The sequence below is a fragment of the Balearica regulorum genome, chromosome 3 (assembly GCF_011004875.1).
Source record: "Balearica regulorum gibbericeps isolate bBalReg1 chromosome 3, bBalReg1.pri, whole genome shotgun sequence".
In the NCBI taxonomy this organism is placed as follows: Eukaryota; Metazoa; Chordata; class Aves; order Gruiformes; family Gruidae; genus Balearica; species Balearica regulorum.
Window position 1 is genome coordinate 44386343 of NC_046186.1, and position 12960 is coordinate 44399302.

The window sequence follows — 12960 nt, forward strand, 5'->3', positions numbered from 1 at the left end:
GACCGGCGGCGCATGCGCACAGGCCTGGCCGCAGGGAGAGGGACCGAGGTGCTGCGCGTTCGCGGGCGGCGGTCACTGGAGCGGGAGAAAACCCCCACAAAAACGCTGAAACAAAACAACCACCAGGGAAAAAGGAGAAAAAAAAAACCAACAAAGAAAGGAAGAAACGAAAAGCACAGACGAGACGAGTCCCATTTTTATTTCACAGCGCCCGGGCGGTGTTCTCGTTCTCGGCGCCGCCTCGGACGCCAGCCCGCCCCGTGCCCCCCCCCCCCCCCGCGGTTTGGTCTTGCCGCGGCTTTTCTGAACGCCCGCGTGACCGGAGCCCCCGGGGAGCGTCACTCTGCGCCGGTGGGAGCCAGGGCCGGGCGAGTCCCGTCGGGGAACGCCCTGAAGGCGGCGGGCTGGCCCCGGGTTCCCCGTTCAGCCGTAATTGCCGGCTGTCGTTTGGGCCCCCCGATACGTCATGTCGTAACTGTCGCCTCTTCATTTGTCAGGGGTGGGGTTTGGTGAGGCGACGGAGAGGAGTCCGGGCAGCGGGTCGGGCAGGTGTCGGCCGCGCTGCAGTGCTGCGGTTCGGCCCGTCGCCGCACCGAGGGGGCCCGTAGCAAGACCGAGAGGGTCTCTGGATTTGTAAAACGTTATTCGTGTCGTCATCCCCCCCCCCCCATTTTAGCCTCCAAACGTAGTGTGTCACCGTGCGACATGGCGTGCCCTGCTGATTCCTCTGCAGGACGTTATCTCACGCTTCTGTTCCAGCAGCCATCAACGGGGATGCCAATGTGAAGCGTCTCACCCTGTTTTTTTCATCTTCACAAGTTTTTTACTTGGATAATGGTAACATGGAAGTATTGAGGGATGTTGTGCCTCTTACTCTCGTTAACGTGTATAGCATTTCTTTAGAGGCACCTCTATATACGCTCTCCATAACGTGTATAGCATTTCTTTAGAGGTTTATTCAATGACAGAAAATTAATTTTATAAGCAGATACTATCTAGAACACCTATTCCACATGAAAATCTGGACAACAGTTCCCCAGCATTTGTTCAGAATACTGTTCAGAATTTGTGAGCTATGCAGCGTTCTCAGGGCGCAGTCCCTCTCTTCCAGCCCAACTGAATAATCTTTGTTCTGACTTCTGCAAAAACTGCTGAACTGCAAGAAAGAGTGGTGAGAAAGTACTTAGTCTGGAGCCACGCAAAATAAGAAAGGTGAAATTGTAGACAGAGGTGAGGTTGTTGAGATGGAATCAGCAGTTTAAACATTCAAGAAGAAAACCACAAGCATGAAAAGATACAATAAAATCCTCCGAGAGCAAGGCAGGCAGAGAGAGCATCGCTAAGGACTATTAACTTGTTGCAAGAAGCAACAGAGCCTGATGCTCCCCCACATGCTTGTGGGGTCAACCAAGACTCATAGTGTGCCTTCCCAAAGGAGGTTATTAGTGGCTCATTAATTCCAGCTGCTATGTGAATTAGCCAATAAGTAATTGCTTTATGTTTTTAAGTTGTCTATGTGCTGTTTGCAGACTCTTCTAATGCATGGTAATAATTGCCTGAATGAAGTTACTTGGAGTGGGAGTGTTAATGATGGACCCAACTTCTTGCTGTGTTCTTTTTCAGAAAGAAAACACGTATTTTCTGCCCTTGCATCCATCTAGTCGTGCTTATTACTGTGGGCATGCAAAACTTGGGTTTTCAGAACTTGGTCTTCTACTAGTAGCATTATTTAGTAATAACAATGATGATGTAAGGGTTAGTAACCCTACAGCCTACTTGAATACAGCATAAGGAATGACAGTGTTTTCCTTAGATAGAAGCCAAAAGATAAGGTGGATGAGGAAAGCCAAATAGATTTACAAAGCCAATGGAGACAAGGTAGCATAAGCATGATCCGTGCTGGATCTCTGCTCTCTTGGGGAATCCTGGAGGTGCAGTTTCTCCACTTCTTCATTTTAAGACTCTCACTGTCTGAAGGAGAAGGATAGAGAAACATGTCTTTAATTTATGTTCTCTGGTAATAAACTTACTGACCCTATCTTATTTTAGGCACTGCATGTGTAGTGATACTAAGAAGATAAGTGATATTAGTGATAATAGGAGCATGGATGCTGTTAAAGCTGCTGGACTCAGACTGATTTAAAAATATCAGTAGTCAATTACTTGCTGACTTAACCTATGTTCCTGAGTACAAGATTTTTGTAAGTGGTTAGCCTATCCAGTGCAGCTGTAATGGTAAAATTCACACAGATGCCTTTGGTGGTAGTAGACCTTCAATGTATACTTTAGCATTTCTCTGAGACATATTCGTATGAATCTGTCTGTGGATGCAAGCCATTGTGTCAGCTTTGGAAATAAAGATTCTGTCCTTCAAAAGCTAAGAACTGCTGGCGTCTGGGATCAAAGTCAGCACAGACAGGACTTCTGTCTCTGTAAAGCCTGAATGTGACTAACACTGCTGTAATATTTACTGACGGCAAAATAAAGTCACCAGAAGGCAGTCAGTTAAAAATAGTGATGTCATGCTCTGCCTGTCACTTCCTATCACTGAGGATGGCACAAAGCTGTTCTTTTTATGCATAAGGAAGCATCAGAAGTACAAGGTTTTTATTCTGAAGAATCTTTCTTAGACTGTAGCAAGCAGAAGAACTGAGATTAAAAACCCTTTTTAATATAATTTGATGTTTTACCAATGTGACCATGTTGATAATAAATATCAGTAATCAAGAGCTTGGATAATTTTTTCCATATAAATATCTGCAAATGTGATTATTAAAAAGTGAATGTGTAGTTCCTCAAAGCATAAAAACTATGTGTATTCAGCTTACACAGTGTTACAAATGGGATGCACTTTTCTTGAACCAGGAGCCTGATTTTTCCAGGGAATGTAAAAAGAACAAAAGAAATAATCAGTTCTCAGGTATCTCTTTAACAAAACAGCCCATCAAAAGAACACTGACTATCCAACTGAGTTCATACCAGCAGCCTGTTCTCAAACACATCAGAGAAAAATACTGTAACTCGCACAATATACATGTTGCATAGGCTGCCACACTGGATCTCCTTTTAATCCTTTCACACTGCTAAGAGAGAAATTTCTGAAACTACTGTGCACCTGGAAAATAAAAAGTACATTTATGGCCATTCATTGAATCTTTTGTTTCAGTTTTTCATCCCAGTTTTGATTTTATGTTGTGTGTTCTTCAGTTTTCATTCTCAGCTAGTTCTGTAGCTGAATGGAAAATCAAAAATTAATTTTGGTAGTTAACTAGCATCAAAAGTCTGATTGATCTTTTGAAAATTCCCTTTAGAGAAGGGAGAATAGGAATGCCTGCCATTAACTTGTTTTGCCATGAGGTGCTACTAAGGTTTTTCTGCTGTCTTTACTATTCAGAAAAGCAGGAATCGGAGTATTAGTCCAGATGGGCAGGTAATCTCAGTGAAATAAGAGGGGTTTTTTATTAATGGGTGCCCAGCTTGAGAATTTTTGAGAGGAGGCAGGTGAGGTTTGCTACATGATTTATGATTTACAGTCTGGGAATGACCCAGAGGTCGACAGCAGAGGAAGATTAGAAGTGCCCTTATACAACAATGGCATAGTTTTATGTTTGATTCTGTCATTGACACTGTTTTTCTCTTCTCATATTTTTGTTCATAATTTGTGGCAGTCTAAAGGGATACTCTAGCAAATTCATGTATAATTAGGATTCAGGGAATTGAGTCCTCTGTCCTGATTACTGTTTCCCAGTAAATACAATGAGAGCATTGATCCATTTGTTCCTTATCTCATCAGCGTTAGGCAGAACCAGAGAACATAGCATTAGCAAGAATTGATTATAAGCCAAGCAAAAATGACTGTCCTGCAACTTTGTAAAGATGAACTCAAGAAAGATGGACATTTAGATCACTGTTGCCTTGCAGTCATTTCTGGTTGTTCTGTTACTTAATTCAGTTTGTTTCAGTGTTACTGGCTTCAACTGATCCATCTTTTGCTGGCTCTGAAGTATCTACAAATACATGGAAGACTTTTGCTTAATTCCAGGCTGTGATCAGAGTGTTACTGAACACTTGCATCTTTTCAAGGCTAGGTGGCTGCAGTGCTTTATTTAAAGGAGTTTTTGTCAAGTCCTTACGTGGATGAAGTTTATGGAGAATGCAGCAAGCTCATGTGCACAGGCTCACACACCAGCCCAGACAGGTCACTAGCTCCTTGTCAGATAATACTCATTTCAGAGACATTGCATTTAAATCCTTCTGATTGACTGTGGCTTGGTATACCTTATGTCATCTTCCTCAGGTTTCCTATCTGATTTTTATATCTCAGTTAGCAGGTTACTTTGACTTGGAAATGCACAGTAGGAGCCAGCATATTTGAGAATGAGGCAGCCTGGTACTGGACTTAATTAATTATAGCAATTACATGTGCATTTTTACTTTATTTTTACTCATAGGGTTCAGTTCCTAATGCTCTTTTCTCACTGGCAGTACTAGTTGAGAGAACCGACACTGATTCTTTCCTGTAGCCCTGGCTTCAGTTTATCCCTCTTCCAGAGCAAGGGTGTAGGAACTCTTCAAGCGAACAACATCAGATAGCTGGTCTGATTTAATAAAGAAAAGAAGTCCCATAATGTTTCTAAGCTGTATCGGCTACTGATGGTTTGTCTGGTCCCACAAAAAGCCACCAGAAACACAAGAAGAGAAACAAAAGGCAGATGATAAGAGGAGTATGAATACCTTGAATTGGTATTGCTGCCAGGTTGGTTGGTTGGTTTGTGAGAGGTTGCACTTTGCACCCAGGTGGTTTCACTCCAGCAGTCACAGAAACTACTTGTACCGGCTCCAGTGAGGAGGAGGTGACCCAGCGGGGAGAAGAAACTGGGTGGACTGGAGAGGTGGCTCATCTTGGGCTTTGCTGACACACCAGAATCACCCAAGCAAACACCATCCCTTTGGGCCTGAAAAAAGTGTGAGTGAATGTTTATCCGTTTGAAAGGTAAGAATTATGTTAGCTGCATATTGATAAATGCGGTGACCACAACCATTTTGCTGGATTAACTACATATAAATTGATGTAACTTTTCTACCTATTCATTGGGGGTCATTGTTATTCAACTTGCTGAGCAAGCCCAGATAATTCCTTATTCTCCAGTAAGGTTTTCCGTGCCCAGCAGAGACCTCCCATGAAGAATTGCTCTCAAAGAGAACAGACATTTTATTTAGGTGCTTTGATATCATAAAACTTACTCTGGTGGGGTTTTTTTTGTGGTGGGTTTTGGTTTTGGTTGGTTGGTTGGTTGGGGTTTTTTTGCCTGAGGCATCCCATCCACATAGTGAGTTGATGTGGCTTCATAGTATATGAAATAATACTGTCTTCTGTTTGCATTTGTGTCTGTTGTAAATCAGTATCTACAGAACAATTTCAGTGAATACTGATTCTGCTTTTAAAAGTGTTGATTGAATTTCAGGGATTAATTTACTCTCAAAAAATACAAATAAAGATGTCCAAAGATCAAAGCATTTCTTTGTAAACAGCAGGTTTAGTACAACTTCCACCAGTTCCAGGGAGTTTACCCTGCACTTTACTATGTCTGGGGAGGAGACCAAAGTGTAAATTATGTGACTGAATGACAAGTAAGCCTGACCTAAGGGACCGAGATGACTGAAGTACATTGGATGACCTCCCTAACCAAGATGACTAGGACATCTTCTTTCCAGGGTAGCAAAAAAGGGATGCATGAGGAAATCCCTGCTTTCTACAGTGTTTGTTATTTGATGATCTGAAACTACTTACATTCTGCTTGGCAAATAAAAGTGCACATTCTGGCAGCTGAAAAACATGAAGTCCAGGATTTCTGAATTGCAGCACCACCCGAGTGTAGCTTGGAAATATGTATTCTTAGTCTGATTTGTATGAAACATACTGATAAAGATGCTTAAATTATATCTCTCTAATATCTTTTATCACAAAAAAAATGAGTGATCCTGAGGTCTGATGTGGGCACAGTGTGTATTAAAGGCACAAGGAGGGAAAGAGGAACTTTTATTTTTAACCTATGATTATTCCAGAAAAGTGGACAAACTATAGACCAAAGCAGGCTGTGAACAACTTAGTTGTTCAGCTCAGGTCTGATCAGACCTGGGATGATTTTGCCCTAAGAAGGATTACACTCCCTTACCTATTCAAAGATTTCTCTAAAGAAGCTGCTTTAAAGTGGCAAGAGTTCCATTGCAGTGTGTTTGGGATTTTTATTTAGCTTTATCAGTTATTTTGAGATTTTCCAATTTAAATCATGTCATGCTGAAATCTCTTTCATGTCTGACTGAATGCTTCCCTGAAAACAGGGAAGAAGGAATCCAATCAATCCTTCCATACTGGGAGCCTCAATTTAAGATAGTGACCCACTTCCACCTGCATATCGAAGCATACTATGTCCTATTTTATTTATTCTAACATTGCCATCCACAATGCTAAAAGCAACATACAAAAATGGAGTCCCTCTACTTAGTGCTCCTAAGAGGGATTTCTCAAACAAAACTTTAAAGAGAATTCTCAGTATGATGTGTGGTCTTCGGTAAAGGTTTGATTTAATGTCCAAATTTAGAAATAGGGTTTTTTTAGTATGAATACTTGTATCTGGCGAATTATATGAAATTCTATTACATTCTTATGATCTAAGGGAGACTGCAAGTTTTTCGGGAAAAGAGAGTTTTATTTTTGTTTTTGTAAGCATAGGCTATAAAAAACAAGAGGACTAAAAATGTTTGGCGTCCTGCAATCTGCTGTACTGCAAAGAATGGCCATGGGAGCACAGCTGCAATTGAGGGAGAGCTGACTCTAGGCGCTATCAGTAGCCATGATTTTACTGCACTGCCACTGCAGTAGCAATCTGATAGTACAGAAGATAGCTAATATTCTGAATCCATTCACCAGCTATCTGCTGGAATAGTCATTATGTGTTTCTTTCATGAAATATAACACATAGAAATATATAACCTATATGTGCTGGTACGAGGCTATTCTACTGTAATGTAATATTTTTCCCCTCCCCAAAAGATATTTGTATTTTCTCTATATGTTTTTAATTTGTGATCATGCATAAATATTTATATGGGTGTGATGCATTTTGTATACAGAACTTTCTAACTTAGTTCTATTATCTGTGATAATAGGGGCTGACCTTAAAAGATATCAAACATATAAAGTCCCATTGACTTCAGTAACATTTATTCAGAACAGGATAAATAGGAATGAAAATAACAGGACAGAATCCGAGGCTCTAGACAAAAATCTACATTTGAAATGGATCAGAAATTCTCAGGCTAATTCTCCACTGAGAGTTAGGGAGGAAATTCCTGAGGGAAGATTTTCATAACTATCTACTGTTATCTACTGCATGCATTTTGTTTGTTGGTTTGTTCTACATCTTACTCTGAAATATCTTGTGGAAGCCGTTATTAGAGACACTGTTTTAGACAACAGGTATTCATATTCCTGATCAGGGGAAAATAGACTGATTCTCTACTTGCTTCATTTACCATAAAAGATGATGTTTTATTTGATTTAGGAATAAACCGGTATGGATTATTGCAACACATTGCAGAAAAATGGCCTGTTGTAACAGGAGTAATGTCCACTACAAAGGATTTGGTCTACACCTAATGCAGTAGTACCCATTAATGTACGTAAAGAATGTCTGGGGTTGGATTAGTTCTCGGAGGATATAGTTAAGACAAATAATGCTGTATTGCTTTAGTTAATTTTGCATTATTCCTAAATAGTATACTTTATGTACAGTAATACAGAAAATTAATTACACTCTTAATACAGGTCTTCTGAGTGTTTTCAGTTTCATTTGTAGGTATCACCATTTTCCTGAGAGCTTACATACACAAATTGTGCTGGTAGACGACGCATTGGAGAAACAAGAAAATGTTTCAATGATACCAACACATGACTACTAGTACTGGAGTTCAACTGGAAATCATTACTGAAGTTAGAGAGCCATTTTGTGTGTCTCTTCTTTCCACAGCATCAAAAATCTGGGGGCAGCATGTGGGACACAGATGAATTTTGAACAATATCACATTTATTAATTATATATAGAGAAAGAGTGTCTAAATAGGTAAGTGGCAGGTTGCTCTGGGGGGCTACTAAAATAGACCATTAAAGAGGTCCTGAGATATTTAAAGAAGTACTACCTCTATGTACTAAAGGTTCATTTTTAGATTGTATAATAAGGATATAATTAAGCTTCAAAGCTCCAGCATTATAACGCACATTTACTGAGACTCCTTGAAGGCAGAGTTCTTTCTTTATGTAAGATATCTTTAGGATTAAGATGAAGCTACCACACTTTCCTGTATACATAATATAATGCAAAACCAGTGTTCTCAAGCAAGTTCAGGAACTCTGTAGGGATTAACTTTTTGGCTAGAAAATTAATGCTGAAAATAGTCAAGATTTCTTTAGTTCATAAACAGTTTGTCAGGATGACTCATGTTTTTCTAATATGGATTAAGAAATTTAATTCTCCGCAGAAGGCTATAATGCTGACCGATAGCAAATGATAAATTTCACATGCACAAAACTGCTAGAACCTGTTTCGGGTAAGTTGCTTACAAAAATCCCTCTGAGCGCTTTTCTGTGGGACCAGGCCTCAGCACCTAACTGCTGCCTTGAGATGAGGTTCTCTGCTCTACCTGTAAGTAGCAGGACTCTCAGCCTGTGGATGATGGAGACTTAAATAACTCCATACACTGAGTTACTCCAGGGGAAATGTCTGAATTATGGCAGCCAAGCTTCTCTTGCCAGAAGTACTGCCAGAGGTACTGCCAGAGTATTCCACAGTTGGTGACATGGCCCAGCTTTGCCCTGGCGTAAAATCTCTTATAAGACTGTAGAAAGGATCCCTGCAGAGTACGTCTTTTTGCGGCATGGCGAAATTCACCTCCCACCCTACCAAGAACTGAGATTTTTAGATTTCTGCAAGCTGTTCCTGCACTCTCACCCTTTGTTCAGACATCAGAGGGAGCATGAGAAGTTATTTGTTGTTCTTTAATGTGTTTGGAAAATGTGGGTGATCTTGTAATGGTTGATTGCTATGATGATGCAGTATTTTCTTCTTTTTCTTACACCCCTGTGGATGTACCATACTCGTCTTTGAGGACAGGGCAGAAAAACAGAGCTACAGCCTGTTCGCGGAGGAGACAGAAGAACATCAGTCTCATAATCTATTCCCTCTCTCGCTTCCAGTGCTGAAACATGGCGTACCAGTGATTGCCACTAGCAGGCTGCAGCATACTCTGCATGGATATTTTCATAACATGAACTTTTTACAGTTCAGACTGTTGCAGATATCTGTAAGAAAGCCAGATATATTTTTCGCTTTTTAATGAATAGATGATGTTGACCATTGTTGTTTTTTTTCTATTGTTTCACAGGTATTTCAGGCTCTTCCATCATTTCATAATACAGGTTAGAAAATGGAGTGGAAAGTAGCACTGCAATTTTAAAAACAGTAGTTATACCTCTTGCTAAAAGTAAATCTTTTTGTTCAGATGTGTTTTGTCTTTATGAAGCATAAATGAATAAGGTGGGGTTTTTTGTAGTGCAGTGTATAAATTGCAAATAGTGAAAGACTAAACGGTAGTAAGCAAATGTATAAGTAAAAGCTATTATGAAAAATATGAAAAACTATGAAAGTGTGTTCCTTGTTTCTTATAATAATAGCTAAACTTTGAAAGGTTTAACTTTAATACTTTTTACAACTTAGCATTTTAATAATGAATTACTTGTGTTTGCCAGAGAGGATCATAACTTATGTTTTCTTTATTGTTCCTGTAGACTGGGAGTTGAATGGCAACAATATTTTGTTTTAATGCTAGAGTTTTAGCCAGTGTTTCTGATGTTGCAGGTTGTTTCTACTGGGAGAACCAGTTGATGGTTTCAATGACTTTTCCAAAGGAATCTTGGTCATTCGAGTCCTGTTCCTTTCAAGCAATATACATAAACCCCTTTTTTTCTGAACACAGCAAGAAACAGGAGATAGCTTCCACGCTCAGTTTCAGGTCCCCAACAGACAACATTCACACACACACACAATCATATGCTTTTGTTGCTTTTATGGACAGGAAGGCCTGTTGTCATCTATAGCCCCTGTTGTCACAAGCCAAATGTTTCATTTAATAACTTCCATAAACTGTCTCCCTCCCTGCTGCTTTTTGTCTCTTCCCCTCAGCTGTACGGAGCTACCCCCCAAGACAACTCCTAACCCTCCTGGCTTCAGACCAGATTGTTCAGCTTCCACTCCAGGCTTGTCATTCTGGTGAATGATTTGAGCAACAGCTTCTATGATTTCAGGTGGGAAAAAAAAAGGTATTTGACTGTAGCTGGAACGGAAGTAGGTTATCACTCCTACTAACCTTAAATAGGATTTAGACTTTTTCATAAATCAGAGATTTTTCATTAATCAGAGAAAGTTAGATACAGTCTGCCTTTTAGTGTCTATTGTGCCATTACAACTTGCTATCTATCTGAGCAGATAATGTGCGTAAGGTGCCTGGTTCCCAGAGTGGAATCCATCATCCTGAAATTACTTTCAAGCATCCTTTTGTGTAGCAATTTAAGGCTGCAATCTAATAGTACATTGTCTCTAAAGGAGAATCCTTCTTCTGCTAGTCACCACCACTCAACCCCCTTGCAAGAAGAGCTCCTCCGGCTGCATGGTAAGCCAGCTCAACTCACTGCCTGTGCAGAAAAACATTAACTTTTTTTTTTTAAAAATCAGAGTTTTTTACCTGAAAACACAAAACCTCTTATAAATTGGTTATCTATACTACCAAATAAAATAGGTCAAGAAGCATTCTTTGGCCCTCAGGTCAGTTAGCACACAAAGTCCACATCAATACCAATAAATCTTTATTACCCCATTCTGTCCATAGTGTTACATAGTGTCCCACAGCTGACAGTTACTGCAGTCACATCCAGATGATGTTAGTACCCGTGTAAGCACGCCTCTGTTTCAGTACAAGTTTGGCCAGGTTAGCCTGAAAACTGCTGAAGATATAACAACATAGCTATATGCTGTGATACTACCCTTGCATTTATCAGTACTCAGCAAAACGAAGTATGCTGATAAAGTAGGTTTTTTGCCTCAGGTGTAATTGCAATTTCAGTACAATTTTTTTGTAACAGCTACGCTAAATTATTATAATTGGGGTTTTTTTGCAATCCCAAACAAGATATCTATGTCAGCAAAAGATTTTAAATTTTAATCAGGACACAGAATTATTTGCATCTTGGTCAGGTCACATTTTCAATTCTCTTTTAATAACATAACGGCATGAACCTTAAAAAGCAGAATCACAAGAGTGCAACCTATATTTTCCACTTGGGGTTACTAAGAAGCCCTACTGCCTTTCTACTTCTTAGACACTTAGGTGGCTCTGTTAGCACAGTCCTTGCAAATTCTGTGTGTTCAATTTTACAGAACCCTAGAGGTACAAGGGCATTTTTATGCACTTTTGCCATGGTGACAAATACAGGCACAGCTGTGAAATACCAAGAACCATCTATAACAAAGGATTTAGGGGCCTAAATGGGACTTAGGGGGAATGTAGGTAAGTCCAGAATGGTGACCCTGAAAGCCACCACTCAACTGCTGCTCAATATTTAATTCTACTTTTTTTCAGATACCCCTCATTTAAGAGGGTGAATAAGTAGCATAATACATATATCATCCTCAAGTACAATCATAATCCAGAAAGTGGCTGAGGGGTTTCAAGAACTTGGTACATAAAGTAGAGATGTTATGTTTCCTATTTTACCAATGAAGAGTACTTCTAACTGATGTACTAAGGATCTTTCTCTTACTGTGTGAAGTGTCTACAATAAACAGACTGAACAATCTCTTACATGTTAGTTTTGGGGACTCAGACTGCCTTCCTCTAGTGTGCACGATGCATCAGGAATGCCAGATTCCTCTTTTTTATGTCTAGGTGACTGTTCGTCATCATGCCATTGTCATTCATCTTTTATGTACCATCCTACTGGGATTTCTGTATCCTCTGATCCCTCTAGAAAGCCATGTTTAGGTCTTTCAGATGTGTGCTCAGAGGGCAGATCCAGAGGCAGAATACTGAAAAAGTTATCTATTCTCTCTCCTGAAGAGAAAGCCTTGAACTGGGGATCTTAAGTAAAGGAAGTGTGCTAGCTCCAAAAAGGGAAGTATTTCCTAAAAGCTCTTGCAGCCAGTGTTTTCTATTGGAAAACTCTAGGTTAATTTTGTGCAAACTAGATGGGTAGTGAAAGGACTGTGTCTCCAAAACTTTGTCCACTTTTCTTGACTATGTTAGACTAGCTGATGCAAGATGCTGCTTCTCCATTTGCCACTATTTGTTGACTTAAAGAGAATTCATTAGGAGTGTTTTAATTTTGACATTTAAGTGCCATGTGTACATGTGTCTTTGTCCAAAATGAGCTTAACAGACTTCATCTGAAGTCCAGGTAGATGTCAGCTGTCAATCTGTGAAACTATCAAATATTTCATTCAGGCTTGGTTTGTTGTTGTGGTGCTTTTTTTGTTTGTTTGTTTTTTTGTTATAGCATGTCTGATTTTTTTGTAGTGATGAAAAGAGGCATATTGTGTTCAGGATGAGTGTGCCTGTTAAAAATCCTTGAATTATGAACTGAACCGTATATAGTGGAAATTCATCTCCAAATACATACATACCTACCTATTCCCACACACACCATATGGAGTAACAATTAGTAACCTAAATCTTATCTCAAGAGAAGGCAAGTCTTGTGCCATATGGAGTAAGCAGTCCATCTAGTATTTGGTGTATGGAGCACTGTTTTTTGTCTTTCCTCATGATCCAAACAGCAGAAGGTATTACAGACCACCATGCATGTAGCCTAAACAGTTCAACAAATTGTTGAGGAAGCAAGCATGGACCCTT